The following is a 22,450-nucleotide window of genomic DNA, read 5'->3' as shown; positions in this document are numbered from 1 at the left end:
AATAAGAGACATAATCTGTGATATATTTATTCTGAAACTTATGCTCTCACACTAGTTTCAGCAATTTCCAGTTATCAACTGAAGTAAAATCTGTTAGAGGACAAATACATGCATAAATCATGGTATTCATGTCAAAAATAAAAAATTATGCACCAGTAATGTCACAAGTATTAGATGTTTTAGATATTACAGGAATGATATCTAGCATATATATAAATTTAATTTTTTTTTCTCCCTCCACACACACAGCTTATAAGATTCGACTTCTACCATTTTTATACCTACTTAGTCATGTACAGGACTAACTACTATTAATTACTGTTGATGCTTGTAGCTTCTCCTTCATCAATATTCACTCCCATGAATTGTCATCTGTCAGCACTCATACTTTGCCAATTTTCTTTGGGTATTGCAGATGCAAAAGCATTTTAGAAAACTAACCTCCACAACCATTTCAGCATGATAGAGTACACAATTTAATCTATTTTGACTTTAACTCAACAATCAAAAATTATCATTTTTTTATCTTCTCGGCTTTATCATTGACTATTCCAGCTTCCACTTTCATTTTTCTTTATGCAAATTGAAATAGGTTTGCTTTTTACAGTTATTGTCACTCAACAAATTATTTGCTATAGGTTGAAAATATAGTTTTTGGGTTTCTTTATGGGTAATCTACCTTCTCAATGTTTTTTCAGCATATCAGAATTCATTTTGGTTTTCTCCAAAAAAACAAACTAAACACCATGTAGGAGTTTTGATGCCTATTCTATAAAATCAGCATCATCAAATTTATGTGACTACAGTTAATCAGACATTACCTTTAGCAAATTCCATTCATTACATCATTTTCATAGGAAATTGCAATGAAAATTTATTCTGCTATGATCCCAAAATCATCATCTTTAAAGTATGTCAGGTTAAAAAGATTATCCATTTTTAAAATCAGTGGCACATCCTTCAGAAAACATTTTGGTATGATTAAGATATGGATAGTATTAGGTTAAATTTGCAAAATAGTTATGCATGAAGTTCCAAATTGCTTTTGTTGTCAGGAGTGGATGGAGTCCTTAGGAAATTTCCAGAGGTGCCAGTAGGTCTGGTCCCTTTATATTCGTAGGCACCAGTACCAGTCATGTTTCTCACATTTCTTGAACAAGTCCAATTTGCCCATGTTTTTTGTGATAAAGTTCTTCATTGACAATGTGAGAGAATGCATTCTGATTGTTTTGAAGCCAAACAATATAAATAAACAGTGTAATTTGATTGTGAGCCCACTGAGCCTTTTGGACTTCATCGTGACGTAACACCATACTGTTTTCTGCACAATCAACTTGAATAACAGTTCAGTTTTATAACAAATGCTGATTTTTGATATAGGAATTTTTTGGAAGTGGAAAGTCTTAATTCTTTACAAGAAGAGAATCAAAGTTACTGCTATTCAGGATTGATGACATCTTCAATTAACATTCTTATTGTTTTTATGTCAGTTTATTTTCACACATCTCATCTATTTGTCAGATAATCATTTAGTTTATTTGCACAGACATTGAACTCTTCTGTCATGCACACTTCTGAGAAATTTCTGCAGACTTATAAATAAAATACAAGAGAACAGCAAACTTGTGTTGGCTTTTTGCTTGCAATTATATTGTAACATGAAACACATTTTATATTGAAATATTGAATTCTATACAAGTAGATATGTAACAATGCATATATATATATATATATATTTTATTTATTTATTTATTAAATCAGAGATTATTAAATCAGAGAATTCAGCATTTTCTGATTATCAGGCTGTTGAAATTAAAATGTGATTTATTAGATTTCTTTGCCTAAATAGAGTCAAAAATAGAAAACATCAAATTATTTAGAAATAAAACTTATATATATCTATTATCTATTATATATTTTTATCCCATTATATATATATATATATATATATATATATATATGGGATAAAAATGCCTCTGAAAGAATGGTAACTAAGTAGAAAAACAAGACAATCAGGTCTTGTTCAGACAAAAACAAGTCTTGTTTTTCTACATAGTTACCATTCTTTCAGAGGCATTTTTATCCCAGCATGCTATCAGTTATTCCATGCCTATAAAGAATACTTTGTCCTAATGAATTGTATGACTGGTAATGTTTTCCTTGGAGTTTTTTTGAATTTCGGGGAAAAAGTGGAAGTCTGAAGGGACCACATTTAGATTGTAGGGAAGATGGGACATCCTCCAACTTCCACTTCTGCAGCAGTGCAGCTATTTCTTTGGCAGTTTACTCTCTCACATTGTGGAGAAACATAACTCTAACAGAAGACCTAGCTGGTGATTAATTACAATTGAACTAGTGTTTTTCCAAGTAAGCATTGGCGTTCACTATCATTTTCTTTGGTGAGAACTTACATGCTTGAATCTTCAAGACAGTTGCTAAACCTTGCTTTTCCAGCACTTGCTGACATCTTGAACTACTTGTTGAGAGATGTCAGATTATTCCATATTATGGATTCCTCCTTGGTTTTAGGTTGGAAGTGATAAACCCAGGTTTCATCTTTAGTGACAATGGAACTTGATTCTTTTTTCTGTTACATATAACAGCACAGGTTTTCCAAAGACAACTCATTCACAGGAGCTCTTCATCTACAGGAAGCTGTCTGGGGATCTACTGGTTGGAGACCCAAATGGCCACGGACAGTATTTACGTGATGTCGTATTCATATGAACAGCTAAACATGTCTTTCAGTTTATGGTTACTTGCCTTTTGTTCAAATTGCATTGTTGAAGTAGGAATGAGTATATTTGAAATTGATGGACAACTACTTCTTTCTGATCAAACAAGGGGTCCTTCCAAAATCAAATTCTCAGCACTAAAATTGCACTTGCTGTATAGACATCACAGCACTTCCATACAAAATTACTAGTTTCTGATGAAGTTTCCTTTTCCCACAAAAATTAAATTGTGCCCTGTATTTTCTCTTGAATACACAGTAATCACTTTTTAGATATAATCACTCATGTATTCTTCTCAATCTGATGTCTAGGAAGCAGCCAGATTCCATGACCCATGAACTGAGGATATATTGAACTTTGTAGTTGTCAAAACATTACATAACTTCCTGTATCATCTGCTTGAAAAAAATTAGGAGAAGCTAATTTTTGATACACCCATGTAATTAATCAAGGCTGTTTGTTGTAAGAAATTTCTAAATTTTAATTTTTTTAGACTTCTACAGTTATAGTTAACATATACATTTAAAAAAGTTTGTAATTGCTGCTTGAATAATTATTAAAAGATAAGAATCCATTGTTAACTGATATAAAAATTTTCTCAATTATTTTTTTAAAATAATTTTTGGAATAAAAAAGTCTTTTAGAAAGTTATTTTATAAAGATATTCAGTACATTAGATTAAAATCCTTTTCTTGAACCTCTTATTTAAATTACTCTGTTCTAACTTTCACAATATTGAATCATCAAACAAATTGAATAGATTAAAATATTTGATGGAATTCATAAAAATCATTTACCAAATTTAAGTTAACAAATTAATCAAAAAGCAAATTGTTTTGAATTTAAAGAAAAATTCACTGTCTCAAAATATTAAGTACTATGATAAATGTTTATAATATATTTTTCTGATATAATTGTTTTTTCTGCTTTATGTATTGTTTTGCTGTATTTCATACCAAATTGAGAAAAGTATAATTATAAGATATAAAATAGTTCATTCAGTTCATCATGCTGAAATATTTGCTATGAATCCATAATTTAGTAAATTATGTAAAATGATTAATTCTAAATCATTTTTTAAGAAATGATTAAATTTTCAGTTTTTAAAGTTTTCAATAAATTTTTTAAATAACAATTTTTAATTAATTTAATACTTTTAATTTTTTACAGCTTGGTGGACTAACTTTTGGTTCTTTGTATGATTGTAACCATTGATCTTTTGATCCATATGTAGACAAGCCATCGCTGACAAAAGTAATTTCATTTTATATATTATAAATATATAGTTTTAATTTTTATAGTAAAAAAATCTTACAAATTAAAATCCAGTAGAAACTATTCAATGTATTCTGAAATTTTTACGTACAAAAATTTTATATTGTAGAAATAAAAATTTGTGAAGATTGTTTGAAAGAAATTTTTAAAAGTTTGTAACAAAATCGAAAGTTAGTTTTTTGTAATACATTTTTTTTTTTTTCCTAGAAATTATTACTAATTTTTCTAGTTACTGATTTTGATTTTCTTACTATAAATCTGTTATGAAAAGAAAATCTAGAGAAATTTTTTTAGCTATGAACACACAAAAATACTATTAAAATAGTATTTCTGTGTGTTCATAGCTAAAAAAAAAATACTATTAAAATAGTATTTTTGTGTGTTCATAGTTTTTCATTTTTTGCAATTTTTCAATTTTGAAAATTCTCTAAAAATTCATTAATTTTTCAGGAAATTATTGAATTTTAATTTCATATTTAGATTATTTGTTATATTTTTTTTAATTATGAAAATCATGAAGAAGTAATTTAATTATGTACTGTAAGGTTTGGCTATAAAAAAACAAATTCATAATTTTTTAAAAATAAATGGAAAGTTTTAGAAATACTTTTCTTCTGTTTAAGTAAGAGAGTTTGATACTGATATACATATTTTCAGTCATTTTACTGGCACACTCATCAAAACATCTGCTTGGTGTTGTTATAGTTTTCTTAAGTATCTTGATGTACTGTATAGGTTGAAATTTGCACCCATGTGTCCCTTTAATATATTGCCTAGTATATTGTCTTTGCAAATTTCTGCATGAGTTTTTCTAGGGTAGAACATAAATATTTTTATATATGCATGGCTCATATATGTGTGTACGCAAACACTAATGCACAAATACAAATATAATCTGTTTTTCAGATTTTAAGACAAATACGTTACACTCCAGTCTAGAGAACTGGAGTGTAACTGAAGTACATAACCAAAAAAATGCTTTAAACAACCATAAATAACTTCAGTAACTAATCATGAAAAGTAGGACTAATGATTTTGATCTTATCCATGGATTATCTTCAGGTCAAAGATTTTGAATTGGTATAATTTTCAAATATTGATGCATTTTTTAATATGTTCAGTTTTTGAATGCATTTATAAATTTAAATTTGATATGAGCCATCAATATCCTTTAGTGTGAGGGCTTTTAAAATGTTTTATCATTTAATTTTGTGATATTGATGCCTCACACCAAATTTAAAGTTATAAATGCATTCAAAAAATAAAACATTCAAAAATGGAATGATATCTGAAATGCATTGATTTCAACAATATTCAAAAAGCATTTCAATTCAAAATCTTTGACCTACAGAAGATCTATGTCTAGGATTGAAAACATTGGTCCTATTGTCAATGATTAGTTCTGGAGTTATTTATGGTTCTTTAAGGTGTTTATTGGTATTAAATAAGTTCAAATTAAAGTACCTTAAATTGATGATGATATTGTTTTTAATAATTACAATTCCTGAAGATGTTAACATTAAAATAGTTGAAAGTACATTGAAAAGTAGGTTGTTGTACATGATTAAATTGTATTTAATGATACTTCATGTTAAATGATTTAACTTCAACACAGTTCATGAGTATCTTGATAGGTATAAATCTTCAATGTACACCTATAAGTGATTTTAGACCAGGATATGATACTAGTCTTCTTGTGTCATTGGCTAAGAATTTGGTTTTTTTATTTATATAAGGCTTTTGTAGATATTAGTTTTCTAATGTCATTATTTTTTAATTTTGTGAAACTACTACTATCTATATCAAAAATTCTTTTTTGCATGTTTAAAAAAAACCTATAAGTCAAATAAGTGGACAAACTAACTAAATCAGATTTCATACAAATAAAATATTCCTCATGAATACAGAATAAATAATTAATATAAATTAAGATACATAATATCATTATTAGAGATTGAGATTATTATTATTATTGTTGTAATCAATATAATTAAAACACAAAAAAACTACTCACACCTTGTAAACATGCAGCCAAATTTATTAACTTCGAATGTTTTCAGTCATGTTGAATGACCATTCTCAAGAAGAACACTGTGAAATTCGAACACTTTTTTCTTTATTTTTCCGCTCATATTTTAATATTTAGCTATCGCTAAAGCTGGCACACGTAATTCTTCAATGGAACACCATTCAAAAATGTCTGAAAAGCCTATTCGTTTATGCTTTTGTACTGTGTTCGAATTTCACAGTGTTCTTCTTGAGAAAGGTCATTCAATATGACCAAAAACGTTCGAAGTTAATAAATTTGGCTGCATGTTTACGAGGTGTTTAGTAGTTTTTTGTGTTTTGAACATTATGCAGTCTCGGAAGAATTTCAATATAATTAGTTTGGCTAAATAATTTTAATTTTGTTTTAAAAATTATACAATGTACCAAAATTATTTTTCTATGGAGATATTTAAAGTATATAATAATCTGAAATGTATGATGGTTTTTGAATAGAGCTGTTTGAAAACTGTGTGTGTGTTTTTTTGTTTTTTTTTGTAAAATCCATAATGTTTAATACTTAAAATTCTGTTATAAAATCATTAACTACTTTTTCTGTAACATATGATATAGAATTTAAAATTTTACCATTTTATTATTATTTTATATTTTTCCTTTTGAGCAATACATTAAAATGTGCTACCAATGCATTTTTTTTTTCTTATTTATAGTGGGTTTATAAATTAGTGAATTGGTTGAGATAACTGTTTGCCATATTTCATAATAGTTTAAATTTATTAAACTATTATCATTATGTAGCATGCAAATATTTTTTGTATCAGTATGTTAAAATCTTTTAACATTTGTCAAATATCACTTCCAAATAAACAATTTTATATTCTACCTCTTACGTCTTTTTCTTCTTAAATATAGGAATATTTAACAAGAAAGACATGAGATACACAAGAGAACACATAATAACTCTTTCCTTTATACTATAAATATAAAAGAAAGATTTAAAGCAGTTTTTATTAAAGTAATTATATTTTTAAATATTTTTCACAGTATTTTAGTTCAGTTCATAAAATTGTTATTAAGACATTGATTAGTAAGTAAACAATGAATAATTAACAAGCCGAATGAAGGAGCAAACCAGACAAAATCTGATTTGATTTTCGGTTCACTATTGTATCTCCAATAATGTTTCCTGGTTATGGAGAATTCAAGAATCAGGAAGCCTATTACATAAACACAAGTCTAAAATTCTACTTTATAATACTAGCCAACTGATTATTTTATTCTAATTGTTAGTTGTTGGTTGATATTAGCATTTCTAATTTTTTGTAGAATCATATCTAAAATACACATTATTTCAAATCGGCTATGATGTAGATTTTATTAGGTCTCTTACAATCTCTATGATGCCTATCCTGTTAATATTCTCTTGCATAAATTATTTTAAATTGGAGTTGTCAATATGACTAGATTTAAGATCAGTGGGCATAAAATGTTTTTTAACTTTGAAGTTGAATATCAATCAAATTATTTGGAGTTTAAACATACAAATTCATATATAAGAAGTTATTTAGTTATCAAATAAGTCAGAAGAAATTTATTGTACTTAATTTATCATTAATTTTATGTTAATTATCTATAGCTGTCTTACTCACTATAACTGCATAATATAAAATATACTGACAATGAATATAATTTTTTAGATTCATCAGTTTTCATCTGAAAAAAATCATGTGTGTATTTTTAAAACTTTTTTTTTTCCTTGTGCTTTGTTTTTTCCAGAATTTTTTTCCCCTAGGAATTGGTTATATGAAACTAAACTTTTGATGTTGCGTAGTAATGGCTATAATTACAGGCATGTGCATTTGAACATTTTTTAAAAACATGTCAGTTAGATCTTAGTTATTTTAAGCTATGTTTACACAGTTACTCTTTCTAGCCATGCCAGCAACCACAACCAGCTCACTACTGTAGCTGTTTAATAAATTTCCTCTGAACTGTGTATGATTACAATTGCAAAGTGCAACTGACAACAAACTAGTTTGTGCTGGTTACAAGTGCATTCCAATAAAGTGTTAAATATAGTGATGTAGAAAGATGACAGTCTGTTGAAATATTGCTTTGGAGCTTGTTATATCAAACAGATTGAGCAATATGATTCTTTATGAAATGTCATCTTTATAGACTATTGTTGAAAATACTTAGTCTTGGAGAGAAATTCGTGAAAATTTGTTAGTAATCAACAGTATCTTTCATGTTTCTAGCAGCCACTTGATGTTGAAAGACGAAAAGCCCAAACATTTTCGACCCTGTTCAGTAGCCAGCTTCAGACATTTTTATATATAGCCTGCGTTTGAAAATTTAGGGATTGAGGGTAAGTTATATGTTTAAAAAGTTGTTTGCTTTGCTTCAGATAATGTCTTAATGTAGACTATGATCTGTTCAGCTGTGAAAACAGTCATCTTCTGTAATATGCAACAGCACTGCTTATGGTTGCCAGTGTGGCTAGAAAGATTAACTGTGTAAACACAGCTTTATACTTATTCAGTAAATGGTAATGCTTATATTCAGATGAATTAGAACACAAAGCATTAAAGTACTGGAATCAGAATTCTGAAATGACACATCTCAAACAATAAATTAATATTAAATTTGTTAAATTTCGGTAAAAATTATACTGAAACATTTAATCTGCTTAAAGAAACATACGGTAATGGCATAAGTGCATGAGTGGCATAAGTGTTATAAAGGACATGAATCTACAAAGGACAAATCTTATCCTAATTGCCAACTTCAGTAACAAACAACAAAATGATTTTTTGAGTTCATGATGAGATCAAGAGGGACAGTAGAAAATTAATAGATGATCTGATTTGGTCAACATTTTGAAAATTTTTTTCACGTGGCTCTATATATGCCATTCTTCATAATGACGTAAAAATACACTTAATTTTTAAGTCATTTATGCATTTTTAACTTCTGTTCTCATTGCACATCTGTTAACTTCCTCAGAACATTGTGAAGAATATTTATTTATTCATTATTGTAGGACTGATTGACACAGTTAAAAACTAGATATGTTAAATTGAATGATTACTGTCAGTGAAAAATCAATGTTTTTTACTTCATATGCAGAGCACAAATGCACCTCACTATGGAAATCAGCATCTTCACCAAGACAAAAATCTTTTATGATTGACCCAAGAGGAAGGTAATGTTTTTTTTTTTTTTTTTTGGCAAGACCTGGTACTAGTACATTACAAATTTGTTCCTGTAATAGAGCCATTATCAATATAAGACTTGTTCTCATCTGCCTTCATGACAGTAAGATGAAAACAGCCTCATAATTGGCAAGCAAAAAAAGTAAGTTCTTTATCATAATAACACCCAAAAAATTGCACTCTTTTAATTTATATCTGACAAAATACCAGATAATGTGCAAAAATATAGCACTGTTAAGTGGCATGCCAATTTAAATGATAGAAACCAGAAATTTTTCTTCTCACATCTATCATAAACCAGTGTGCCAGTTTACCATGGGCAGTTAACTGACATTTCAGTTTCTAAGATAATAGTGTTTCAGTTATTTTCTACAGATCATTTCACATCTTGGCTAATCAATTTTTGGAGAGTGATATTAAACTTTTGCTACATCTTATTGGCTTCATTATAAACTAGCAACTGATCTGATTGGCTACCATTATAACATTATTTTATGATGTAAGCTTATAAGAATAAGCAAAGTCTCCCATTATAACATTATGCCTGCCCATAAAGTTATATCAAAGCATTTTATAATGAAAAATACCAATGTGCAAACTAGCTATTATCATTGTGATGATTGCACTATATAACAAAATAAATTATCTGACATTTTTAGAAAAACATAGACAAATTAAAAAGTTTTTCTTTTAACATCATAATTACTAAAAATATGGTAATACAGGTTGAAAATCTTTTATCTGATATTCCAAAAACCTCAAAAATCATCTTGAATGTTGACATAATGTGCTACAAATGGGAAATTCTGCAAACCACTGAGAATGTTGGTGTTCTCAGGCTCTACTAGGATGAAAAAACTTTGAGCAGTATATGTAAATAAAATGTATTACTTTTTTATATTTGAGTATATTTCAATTCCAATTTTTAACATGTTTACAAGAATATATTTAAAATTTAAACAAACATGCTGTTCTTTTAGAACAGATCAATTAAGTATCTGAACTGATCACTATCTGAATATATCTAAAATTGTTTTAATATATCTGTGAATATTTTTTAAAAATGTTTTCATGTGTTTATGGTGGATTTGTTTTTTAAAAAAGTATTCACTTAGACATGCAAAAATTTTTGTTTTTATCAAAAATTAATAAAAATCCTTATGTAATCAATGTAAAAAGAATGAAGTGAAACAAATATAAATCAAATCAGATGCAAAATATACAAATATCCCAATATCCAAAACACTTCTAGTCCCTAGTATTTTGGATAAATGATTCTCAACCTGCAAAGCAAAAAAATACTATTTGATTGAATGATTAACAAAAAAAATAAATGATGTGAATTTCATCCCTCTTATGGCTGTATTTGCCAACAAAAAGTTGAATCAATCAATCATCATTTATTGTACTTTAAGTAGGTGAGACACTACGTACTTAAAGTAAAATGAATGCTGGCTGATTGACTTTGATTCTCAATTCTTTGTTGGTGAATACAACCATTAGTAGCCTTACCTTAGGGCACTAAAGTTACCTTATATGTTTAGTTAGCACCTTACATTAACTAATCAAAGTAAATGTTCCAGTATGATTGGCATGTACTATACAACTTCTGATCCCACTGAATGTTGCCTATGATAAAGTAAAATTCTGCCACAATACTGGTAACAAGACAACAAAAATGAATTACAGTAGAGCATCGATTATCCGACTCAATTGAGGACTGAAGTTGGTCGGATAACTGAAAAAACAATAACCGGAAAGTATGAAAAAATACATTATTAGTATAGTGTGTTAGTATATTAGTATATCTCATGTAATTAGTATATTAGTATATCGCTATTAACCTACTTTGCATTGAATTTTCATTGATGTTAAGCTTAACAAAATTTTTTAAAATAATAATCATCGTTAAATTATTTCTTTATTTTGCACATAATAAATACAGAAATAAAGAAAAAATAGAAAATTAAGCCTGGTTTAAATACTGGTTTCCCTTTCATGGTTGAGCCAGTGTTTCCAGCTAAAACACGCAAAAATTTAACAAAAATAATATTAAAGTAACCAAGACATAGCCAAATATTGTAGCGGACATTTGAATTTGCTGACTAGAACGCGGTCGGTTAACCAATGTGACGGTTGATCGGGGGTCGAATAATCAATGCTCTACTGTAGTTCTATATAAGAAGGGTTATGATATTATAACACATAATTAATTCATCATTATAACTTCATTTAAACTATCATGCCAGCTTCCCTGGGGTTAGTTTGTTAAAATATGGTACTTTCACTTCTTAGTCTCTGGACTTCATTTCTACACTTTCATATCTTTACCAAAATGAAAGCTATATTGATGGGTTGTAGATTCAAATCAGAAGAGCAGGTAAAAAGTGATGCAATGATTTCACTCAAGGAAGTAATGCAGAATGAGCTGCATTACTATTTTAATACAGGATATTAGCATTGTCAAAAGTTTGTAGCTGCAGAAGATGCTTATTTTTAAGATGGTCTTCTGTACATCTTTGTACTGTTAATAGCACTGATACATTAAATATACAATTAATTCCAAAGGACATAAAACTAATTGTGAGAACAGCAAACAATCAAGTATTAAAAATTCAATTTATTTTTGACTTAGTACATTAAAAATTATTGTTATAATTAATGTTGTTATAATAATTTATTACAGAAATTATAATGAAATATTTATTATTTGAAATTTGTTCATGAACATTTTTGATAATTATTAGATTTTATCATATCAATTGAAGATATATAATAGGAAATTACATAAATTTTATTTGAGAAATTTTTTGAATTTACAATTTTACATAAATTAACAACAAAGTCCTCTTCTTTATAATGTATTTATGAACAAATTTGCTGTTTTCAAAATTTACTACTTGGTAGTACTATTTTAATTCATTTAAATAAGCACTTATTTACAAATGATATACTTACAGTGAAATACTTCAACATTATATATGCTTTAATATTTTAATAGTTTTAATCCACTTTTAGAAAAAGCTAAACTCTGATTAATTTATTTAAAAAAAAAAAATGATATTTAAATCTATTGTTAATTTTATAAATAATTATTTTATAATGTTGCTTGTACTTCCATTATAATTTCTGAAAATGAGACATTTGAAAAAATTTTTTGTATCTTTTACATAATCAAATAGATATTGGTTTAATTTGAAACAAATTTTTAATTAAAAAAATCCACAAAATGTTACTAATCATTGAAGAATGTGAAACAATGCAACTGTTAGGTACAGCTTTAAATTGCTGACATCTTAGAGAAAATAATCAAGGAATATGTCAGTTAGGTTATCCCAATTTAATAGTTACCAGCTTATTTGTAGTATTTGTACTTCTGCTTTATGCAGTTTTTTTTTTTAATTTGCTTAGTATGTTAGTCTTATATGTAATTTTTAAAACCTTTATTCTTATTTCAAAAGAAGACAACTTTTTGGAAAAGTTATTCTTTTGAGAAATTAACATATTACAGCAAGTTTATTATCATCATTTTTAGAAATATCGAAGAGGGTGTATAAACATGAGATTCACATTCCATACCAAATGACTGGAAACCATTATACAGTTATACAGATGGCTGCATGTTATACATTACATTAACTTTATAGAGGAATACAGAACTGACTCCAACTTCAGCACCAGAGTAAAATCTACACTTTCTTAAACTTGTTACCAGTGTGTAACACATACAAGATATACAGCTGGTTTTGAACTGTCACATAGTTCTTCTTCAGGTGAACTAGCTCAGGAATGCTTCTGAACAGTGTATGGAATTCAGCGGGATCGAATGCCATTTCAATGAAGTCAGTACTGCCTGACATGTGCTCCTCCAGCACTTGTGTGCTAGAGGAGGTAGCTGCGGGTCGGCATCTAATAGGGACTGCCAGGCCAGTGATAGACTCAGCTCCTCCTTTCAGTTGACACACGTGGCTACCTGGCCAGCACTATAGATGGCTATGGTTTCTAGCCATCTAAGATGTTTCTGATGGGGTGTGTTTATGATGACTGCAGCTTCATCAAACTGCGCCTCGACTTCGGGATTGGACGCATACATAGCAAGGGCAGTAGTGTGCCACCCATGTTACATATCTGCTCGGTGTTCCCTTATATGGGTATTTAAGGAATGCTTGGTAGAACTGATGTATAACAAGTCTTTGCCCCACCTGTTGTCTCTAATCGGGGTGGAATAGATACCTTGGAGTCTGGTGCAATCCGGGGGTCTTCACAATCTTCTAGCTCCCCACCTGGAAGACTACCTTCACACCATAAACAATCCGGTTGACCTCATCTGCCTTCTGCGGGATCTATTCTCCCTGCCACGATTTATGACAGTCTTGGACTTTAAATCTATGTACCCTTTAGTGGAGCTCCCTCCTGCCTTCTGCTCCCTTAGAGATTTTTTACTTAATGCAGTTTAAGACCGAACACTATACCAACAGATACTAGAAGTGGCCCATCTCATGTTACGACTCTGTTTTTATGTTTGACGGTACTGTTTACTGGCAGAAAAGAGGGGTACCGATGGGAAGCCCCAGTGTCCGGGGACCTTTGTGAAATGGTCATCAGGCAGCTTGAACACCGGGTCCTCCCATTTTTCCTCCCTAACATCTTGGTCTATAAAAGATACATTGACGACATTTTCATCATGTGAAGGGAGGTTCCTGACATGGCATCTTTTGTGCAAGCCATCAACAACAACCCTTTCGGTTTGACAGTAGGAATGGAGCAGGCTAGCACAGAAGAGGTCCATTTTCTTGACGTTGGCATTAAAATAGTAGGACCCAACATCCACACATCAGTATACCACAAACCATCTGCTGCTCCTACGTACATACCAGCCGATTCATGCAACCCATTCTCATACAATGCAGCAGCTTTTAACACTCTAGTCAGAAGGGCATTTTCATGTTCATTAACCAAGCAAGCCCTAATGACTGAGTTAGCCCAAATTAAGAAGATAGCAACCTAGCATGGGTACCTGACTCTGATGTGCCACTTGGTCGAATGATACCAATGCTTGAAGCATGTCTCCACTGCCAATGATAATGCCGACTTTGAGCCCAACAGTTTGACATGTATTCCCATAACGTTTAACCCATATCTTAAAGCAGTTTGTAAGCAGATAGCCAACAAACATAGGTTACAAGTAGCATACAGGAGATGTCTCATGATTTTCAATATCCTACGAAATGTAAAAGACCCTCCCCAGATTGCACCAGACTTCCCAGTATCTATTCCACCCCAATTAGAGACAACAGGTGGGGCAAGGTCTTGTTATACATCAGTTCTACCAAGCATTCCTTAAATACCCATATAAGGGAACACCGAGCAGATATGCAACATGGGTGGCACACTACTGCCCTTGCTATGTATGCGTCCAATCCCGAAGTCGAGGCGCAGTTTGATAAAGCTGCAATCATCGTCAACACACCCCACCAGGAACATCTTAGGTGGCTGGAAATCATAGCCATCTATAGTGCTGACCAGGTAGCCACATGCGTCAACCGAAAGGAGGAGCTGAGTCTATCACTGTCCTGGCAGTCTCTATTAGATGCCGACCCGCAGCTACCTTCTCCAGCACACGATCGCGCATGTCAGGCAGTACTGACTTCGTCAAAATGATATTCGATCCTGTTGAATTCCATACACTCTGTTCAGAAGCATTCCTGAGCTAGTTGACCTGAGAAAGAACTACCTGATAGTTCAAAAACGTTTGTCACTCGCTGTATATCTTATATGCGTATGCACCGGTAACAGCTTTAAGAAAGTATTTATAGAGGAATTTGTTTTTATTTATTTTGATAAATATTTGTGTAAATTTAGAATATTTTTTTAAAAGTGAATTATTTGGAGTGTTAAAAATACTTTTGTATTGTTTAAATTTAAAATGTAATCTGATAACTCCTAAAACTGATTGAAAATGTTATTTTCCAGAAATTCATTTAATAATTATGTTCTATAATACCTAATTATAATTTATTAAGAATATCCTGCAGATTGCATTGAATGTAATTAATAGAGCAATTTCATGCTCTATCAATTACATTCAATGCAATTTTGAATTAAGAATAGAGAATAGAAACTAATTGAACCCTTCTTTACCAGAAATTTAAATTTTAATGCATTTGTGAAACATTGTTCTTAAAAATCAGAAATAAACTAATCAAAAGTGCTAACATTTGAAAAACATTGCTTATAATTCACTTGATAGATACAAATAAATATTAAATGAAAGAATCTGACATTTTCTAATCAAAATCAGCATTTAATTTGTCATTAAAAAATTATGATCCTAATGTTATTTTTAATTACAATTAAATACATTTCCTATTAAACAATGAAAGATTCTCTTAACCTATGAGAGAATTATCATCTAAACACAGATTAATATTTTACTTTTTCTGTTTATATATAACAGCTGTTAAGTAAAATGGCAAGTGTTATATATGGCAATTGGTCAAAAAATGACCCCTGAAGATTTTTTACATTTTTTTTGGAGGGGAACCTTGAAATGTTATGAAATGTAAAAAACTTTAAGTGGTTTTTCTGTGTGGGGTGGTATGCTTTTATTCATCCACTTTGAAGCTTAATAACTTCTGTGAGTTTTGTGAAATTTCTAAAATTTTACAGGGAGGTTTGTATATTAGGGGGATTATTATTGATAAATTTTGGTGGTTAAAAGTTGAGGAATGAGGAGGTACAGAGGAATCTGTGTTGTGTTATATCTCAAGAAAGGTTAGACTTAATGAAGATTTTACTCTTATTAGTGTTTACAATTTTATAATACTAATATAAAAAAAACTTTGTTAATAAAACATCATCAGATGGTGTCATTTTTAAATGCAATTTTAAATGTTTTTGCTAGCAAAGTTACACAACTTGTTGCTGGATTTTTTTTATATTGATGAATGTGTATATTTTAATTTTTTCAAAAAAGCTGATTTTATATTCACATACGTGTTTCCAATATTGATGAACAATATTTTACTTACAGTAAATTGTAAATAATTAAAAAGTGTGCTTTTCTCGTAATTTTTTTCATAGAATATTAATCATCTGAGTTTGTCATTTACTAGAAGATATGTTTTTTTCTCCTTTTGTTGTTTCTTTTAATAAAAGGAGAAAGGTTTAGTTTATTTAGTGTTTTTCTTTACCATTTCTACATGTATTGTTTTATGCTTGTATGTACTAAGTGATCATAACTAAAGTAGCCCTATTTAGTGCTGTCTAGAAAAATTTAGCAGTCCAAATGCAATCAAATTTGGTATGGTGATATTTCAGGACATTGGAAGACATTCTGTACATAAAAAAAAAATACCAAGACTTACCACTATGGCACTTTTGGAGCTGTAATCTACAAATGTTTTATTTATAGAAGACATTCATAGCCTTAGGAACAGATTCAGCCATAGTTGGAGCACTTTTTGCTTCCAATGTTATAAATACAATTATAATTTCAAATTACCTGTTAGTTTGCAATACTGTCAAACCAAACCAATAGACTTTCCATATGGAGAAAGTGCAAGTTATCAGTAAAGTATTGTTTTCCTTATCCCTGACATTATGTATATACCTACTCTGGGAGATTTAAAAATTTAGAAAATTTTTGAAATAACTAAGTAAATATTGAAAATGAAATTATAAAGAAACTGGGTGACCATAATCATGCCAATCATTTTTGGGCTGGATCACTTCCCCTTTCCTTACAGCCTTGTATACAGGGACCTTAGCCATACAGGGAGATACTGCTCAGTATGGTCCACATTCTGAAAGTGTAAAATCTGAAGGCAATGGATAATGTTCAACAGCTGACTGCAATTGATTGATCCTCTGTGATGCTTGTCATGTGCAGTGTTCTGAAATGCTGCCAAATTTCCAACATGTTTTCAATAAACTTTCTAACAGGCTGTGGAGAGGTACATAAATGCTCAACTCTGAATCCAATTCCTTGGTTTATTGTAAATATATATATATATATGCAAATTACAGTAAAACTTCTCTAATTCAAACCTCCAAGAGGCAGGAAAAACCTTTTAAGTTAGAGAATTTGAGTTAGAAAACAATAGAGTAAAAACTGGTGATTCTGAATAGGTTGTATTTTTACCTCTTGCACTACATTAAGAATCTTTTGATATATTTTTCTGTTTTAAATAGCCCATGTAATCTCATGTAATACCTTTTATCAAAAAATGTTTAATGTAACTAATGTATCTGCAAAACTGTTCACTTCCATCTTACTCCAGTCCAAAGTGAGAGGAACTCTGCCTAGGATGTCCTAAGCCTGGCTGTGAAAGGAGGATGGTGGTCATTCTGGCTAGATGACCAGAACCAGGAAACTGAGGAAACCAGCCAAGAAACCGCATGAATTTCGACTAAGTTTCGATTATGACTAGTGCTACTGCATCTGGGGCAGCCGATGTGCCAGCACTATGGTCCTAGGATGCTGGTGAGAAGTTGGCTGTGGGCCATAAACAGAAAACACTATACATCACCCCAAAAATTTGACTGAACATCGCTGCATGGAATGTCAGAATAGGACACCATGTTGTCCAGAAAGAAATCATTGCCAGTGAACTTGCCAAATGCAATATTTTGATTGCGACTTTATCAGAACTAAGACTTACTGGATCTGGAACAATGACTATACAACCACCAAATATCAATAAGACAATGATGCTTTACTACTCTGGTAGTGACGAACGAGAGGCAGGCATTGGGTTCATGGTGGATGGGCGGGCTGGGCACAGTGTTGTCGCCTTCCAGCCAATATTGGACCGTTTGGCAGTCCTTACGGTGCATGGCACCATCAAGGCCCACATTGTGAGCACCTATTCACCAACTGAAACCAGCTCAGACACAACCAAGGATGACTTCTATAACTAACTGCAGCATATGGTGGACATGATCCCACAGACTGAGCTGATTGTCCTGGCTGGCGACTTTAATGCCCATACTGGTCTGGACAGAAGCGGCTGGGAGACAACAATGGGCAAATTTTGATGGGGGTGAAATCAATAAAAATGGACTGCGTCTCTTATCCTTTGCCAACTCCAACAGTTTGATCATTGGAAACACCTGGTTTCAACATCTACTAAAACACCAGCTCACATGGAGAAAACCCATCTGGCAAAGATTCTGCTGTACTGGATTATGTCCTAATCAACCACCAATTCCGCTCAACGCTGAAGGATGTCTGGTCCATGAGAGGACCCAATTGTGGCTCAGATTACTACCTGGTTTGTGCCAAGATCTAGCTTAAACTATCAAGTAGACCTCGCCATCACAACCTCAACCAGACTGGAAACAACTTATGGTCTCCACATGCAGGCAGGAATTTCAGACCGCCTTGTCCAACTGCTTCTCCAAACTGGACACATCTGATAACATAAACAAGGAGGAGAGATGATACTGGATTGTGCCAAGCCCTTGGGCCACTAGCCCACCAGCAAACACAACCATGGATATCTGATGAATGCCTCGATCTGGTGGCCAAACGAAAACAAACAAAGTTAACCAACTACGAGCACTATCACCAGCTTAATCATGATGTTCGACTGAAAATGAAGGCCGAACGAGAGCAATACTGGAACAAAGTGACTGCTGACCTGGAAGAAGCTGCATCCAAACATGAGTACTGCACTCTCTACAGCACTATCAGAAGGCTGAGTGGAAAGTCCAAAATAACAAACGACACCATAAAGAAAGCAGATGGCACATTCGTAAAATCGCTGACAGAACAACTGCAACATTGGAAGAAATTCTTTAAGAACCTGTACAACCATGATGCTCCCCAGGGAGTACCAGTAGACCCACCGCCAATTGACCAGCCCATGATACCTATGCCTTATACAGTGCCTACAATTGCAGAAGTGAAAGCAGCCATTAGATTGCTGAAAAATGGCAAAGCTGCTGGACTGGATCTGGTCACTACAGAAGCGATCAAGGCTAGTGTTGACATCCTGCACCATCGTCTTCATCTACTCATCAAAACAATATGGCACACAGAACAAATACCAGCCACCTGGAAGAAAGTTATCATCATGCCAATCCACAAGAAAGGCAACAGCCAAGATTGCAGTACAAGTCTCCTTTTCATCATCAGCAAAGTATTCATGAAGATCATCCAATCAAGGTTACAAAAACACTGCGAACAGTGGAGCCAGCTCCACTGTTCGCAGTGAACCAGCCGAGAAAAACAGGCAGGGTTCCGTCCTGGTCATGGTTACTGTGATCAAATCTTTGCCCTTCATCAGCTTATAGAAGAAAGGACCAGATGTGGCAAATGGACTGTTGTCATATTCATCAACTTCAAATCTGCATTTGACTGCGTGCACTGGCCTGTGCTGTGGAGAGCACTGGAGAGTGAACATGTCCTCTCCAGGACATAAAGTGTCATCACACTCCTAAAGGAAGCCTACAAAGATTCCTCTAGTCAACTGCGAATCCGAGGGAGAACTGTCTGAGGAGTTTACCATTCAGACAGGAGTTTGCCAGGGAGACATGGCCTCCCCACTACTGTTTAATATTGTGGCAGATGCAATTATGAGGAAGGCCTTTGATGGGAAACATGGTGTCCAGTTTGAGGATGTCACCGACAACAGTGCCGTTCTTGCTGACAATGATGCAATGCCCACAGACATGCTTTATGATATCACCACTATTGCTCAGTCATATGGTCTTAAAATAAATGTGGACAAAACCATAGTGCTCACAACAGATGGATTGCTAGCTACTGTTTACCTCCATGGAGTCCAGATTGAGCAGGTACAAGAGTTTAAATACCTTGGGTAACTGATCCACGAGAGGAAAGTGGCATTGTTGAAAGAAACCCACACTTGAATTGGACAGGCAGCCCATGCATTTGCCTCACTCAAATGGTGTGCATGGAAGAAGAATAACATCTCCATGATGACCAAGATCCACCTGTTCTGTACACTGGTCATGCCAATCCTTCTCTATGGATCAGAAACTTGGACCCTGCTCAAGACAGATTTGGCCAAACTTGAGACCTTTCAAATGAGATGCTTGAGACAGATTCTTGGTATCTCCCTTCGGGATCGCATTACCAACAACGCCATCTGGGCCAGATGCCTACAGCTGTTGAAAGGCAAATTCATCAGTGATGGCTGAGATGGTTTGGCCATGTGTGCCAAATGGATACTAACCGGATACCTCACCAACTGCTCTTTCGACAGCGACCTACCCTGTGGAAAATCCAATGCACCACACCTAAGAAAACATGGACCAAACAAATTATGTATAATGTAATATGTATAAATATGTTTAATTACAAAATTGTTTTTTTAATTTATTCAACTTGTCTCTTAAAAATTATTATTAAAACTTACTGAGTAGTAGATCAATAAAAAAGAATGGTGACTTATTTTTTTTTATAAAGAAAACAAAAAATTTGTATTTTGTTTATGTTCATTTCTTATTTTGTGACTCAGATGTCTGGCCCCAGTTATTGGTAGCCCAGTTGTTCTTTGTCCACTCGCTGTTGCCCAGTTGATGCCCGCATGTAATTTATACTAGTAACATAAAAGCTGCAGTATCTGATTTTGTACAGCTCTTGCATTAATATTTTAGCTTCTTGTTCAATCAATGCTCTTTTTTTAAACATTAATATACTAATAAAATTGCTATGCTAATCTGATCCAATACTACTGATTACTGATCCAATACTATAACAAGTAATTAGAAATCATAATTTTTACTTTTTTTTAAGAAAAATTAAATAAAAAAAAGTATTTTATTAAAAATTTTATTAGATTTAGATCTATTGGCATGTTTAACTCTGTACCTGGTGCAGGAATGGAACAAAAAAAAGTTAATGCCTTTTAGATGGAAATGTTTATAGCCTTCTGAAAATGCAATATGTAGTGCACATCAATTGTTAGGAGTGTTGTTCCATTTGCTGCTGTTGAATATTTAAATTTTTATACCTGTTGCATAAGTCAATCCCTAGTTTGTAGAGATTTTTTTTCAGGCTTAAAAAATTGACTTATACACTGGCACATATGAAAACTATGAAATTTTGATTTTGATATTTAAGAAAATTTTAATATCAGCTAGTTTAACTTTACTATATATGAGAGATCAAATTATATAAAGAAACATTGAAAATTCTGGAATTAACTGGTTTAGATTATTTTGTATTTGATAATTGTTGTTTTATATAATTTCTAGAAAAAAACTAGTTTAGTTTAGAAATTGAAAGTAGAATTTTATTTAAGTGAGCTTGTTTTTGGAAAGCTTTATATAAAAAAGGTTAATTAAAACATTTCAAAATTTTCAATTTAATATATAATTTAGTCTCATAGAAATTCAAGAAAATATTATGTGGAAAATCATTATTAAGTAGAAGTGAATTCTACTGTATACATTTTCAAAATAGGCTCTACATATGAATATGTTTAATCTCAGAATATTATTATTAATATTTTTAAGAATTACTCCATGGAGATTCCATGTTACTTTAAATATTTTCTAATAATGTATTATACCATTAAATTTTAAATTATGTAGTTTCAAATTTTAAATTTGTTTAAAGCATTATGGCAAAAAACAAACTAATAACTTTTACTGTTAAAATGCCAAATAATAAGACATATACATACAGTATAATTCACAGATTAGTAAATCTTTCCCTTGCAAAAATCTGTTACTTCTCTCATGGTTTTTTGAGTTTGTAATGAGATGTATGGTTGCACAGGTTATGGGATAAACTGTCACACTTAATTTGTCAACTGTCATGACTGCCAGCTGAGAAGTTCTGAATTTTATGATGTTGATAAATTTGAAATGTTAAGGTGAGTATATTTATTCATTTTTCAATGTGTTTAACATTGCTTGTAATACTAAACTATATATGAAAGAGAAATTTAGTGCATTGAAATGAACATAGGATGTTCAGTATGAATGGGGGAATTAATTTGTCACATTTATGTTTGTTCAGAAAACGTTTTAAATATTTTCTGCTTGTTATTTGTTTGGAAGGATTAAAATTAGTTATAATTTCCTTAAGTTTATTACATGATTTTATTATTTGTATAAACTAGCATTTCCAGATTAAAATATAGGGGAATGCAGTTAGAATGTCATTAATGAAAAGAAAGGTAAATTTATTAATTAAATTATGTAATTCTAATGATTTAAATATTTATATTTAAATAAATC

General features: G+C 31.5%; 1 protein-coding gene across 10 annotated transcripts in view; it reads left to right on the top strand.

The window, feature by feature from the left end:
* The window catches only part of LOC136985240 (brain tumor protein-like), a 79,057-nt gene that overhangs the window by 18,416 nt on the left and 38,191 nt on the right, over window positions 1–22,450 (top strand). For 4 of the 10 annotated variants that reach the window (XM_067282486.1, XM_067282488.1, XM_067282482.1 and 1 more), the window contains exon 2: window positions 3,906–3,989. The exons of 2 other annotated variants lie outside the window; for them this stretch is intronic. The gene's annotated coding sequence lies outside the window, so the exon portion shown is untranslated. Of the gene's footprint in view, window positions 1–3,905; window positions 3,990–21,986; window positions 22,084–22,450 lie in introns of all 10 variants that reach the window. 4 more of the 10 variants (XM_067282484.1, XM_067282483.1, XM_067282489.1 and 1 more) reach the window with 2 other exon arrangements.

Source organism: Centruroides vittatus, unplaced genomic scaffold, assembly GCF_030686945.1.
Source record: "Centruroides vittatus isolate TY-2023 unplaced genomic scaffold, ASM3068694v2 contig_956, whole genome shotgun sequence".
Lineage (NCBI taxonomy): Eukaryota > Metazoa > Arthropoda > Arachnida > Scorpiones > Buthidae > Centruroides > Centruroides vittatus.
This window is presented reverse-complemented; position numbering and strand designations above follow the sequence as displayed.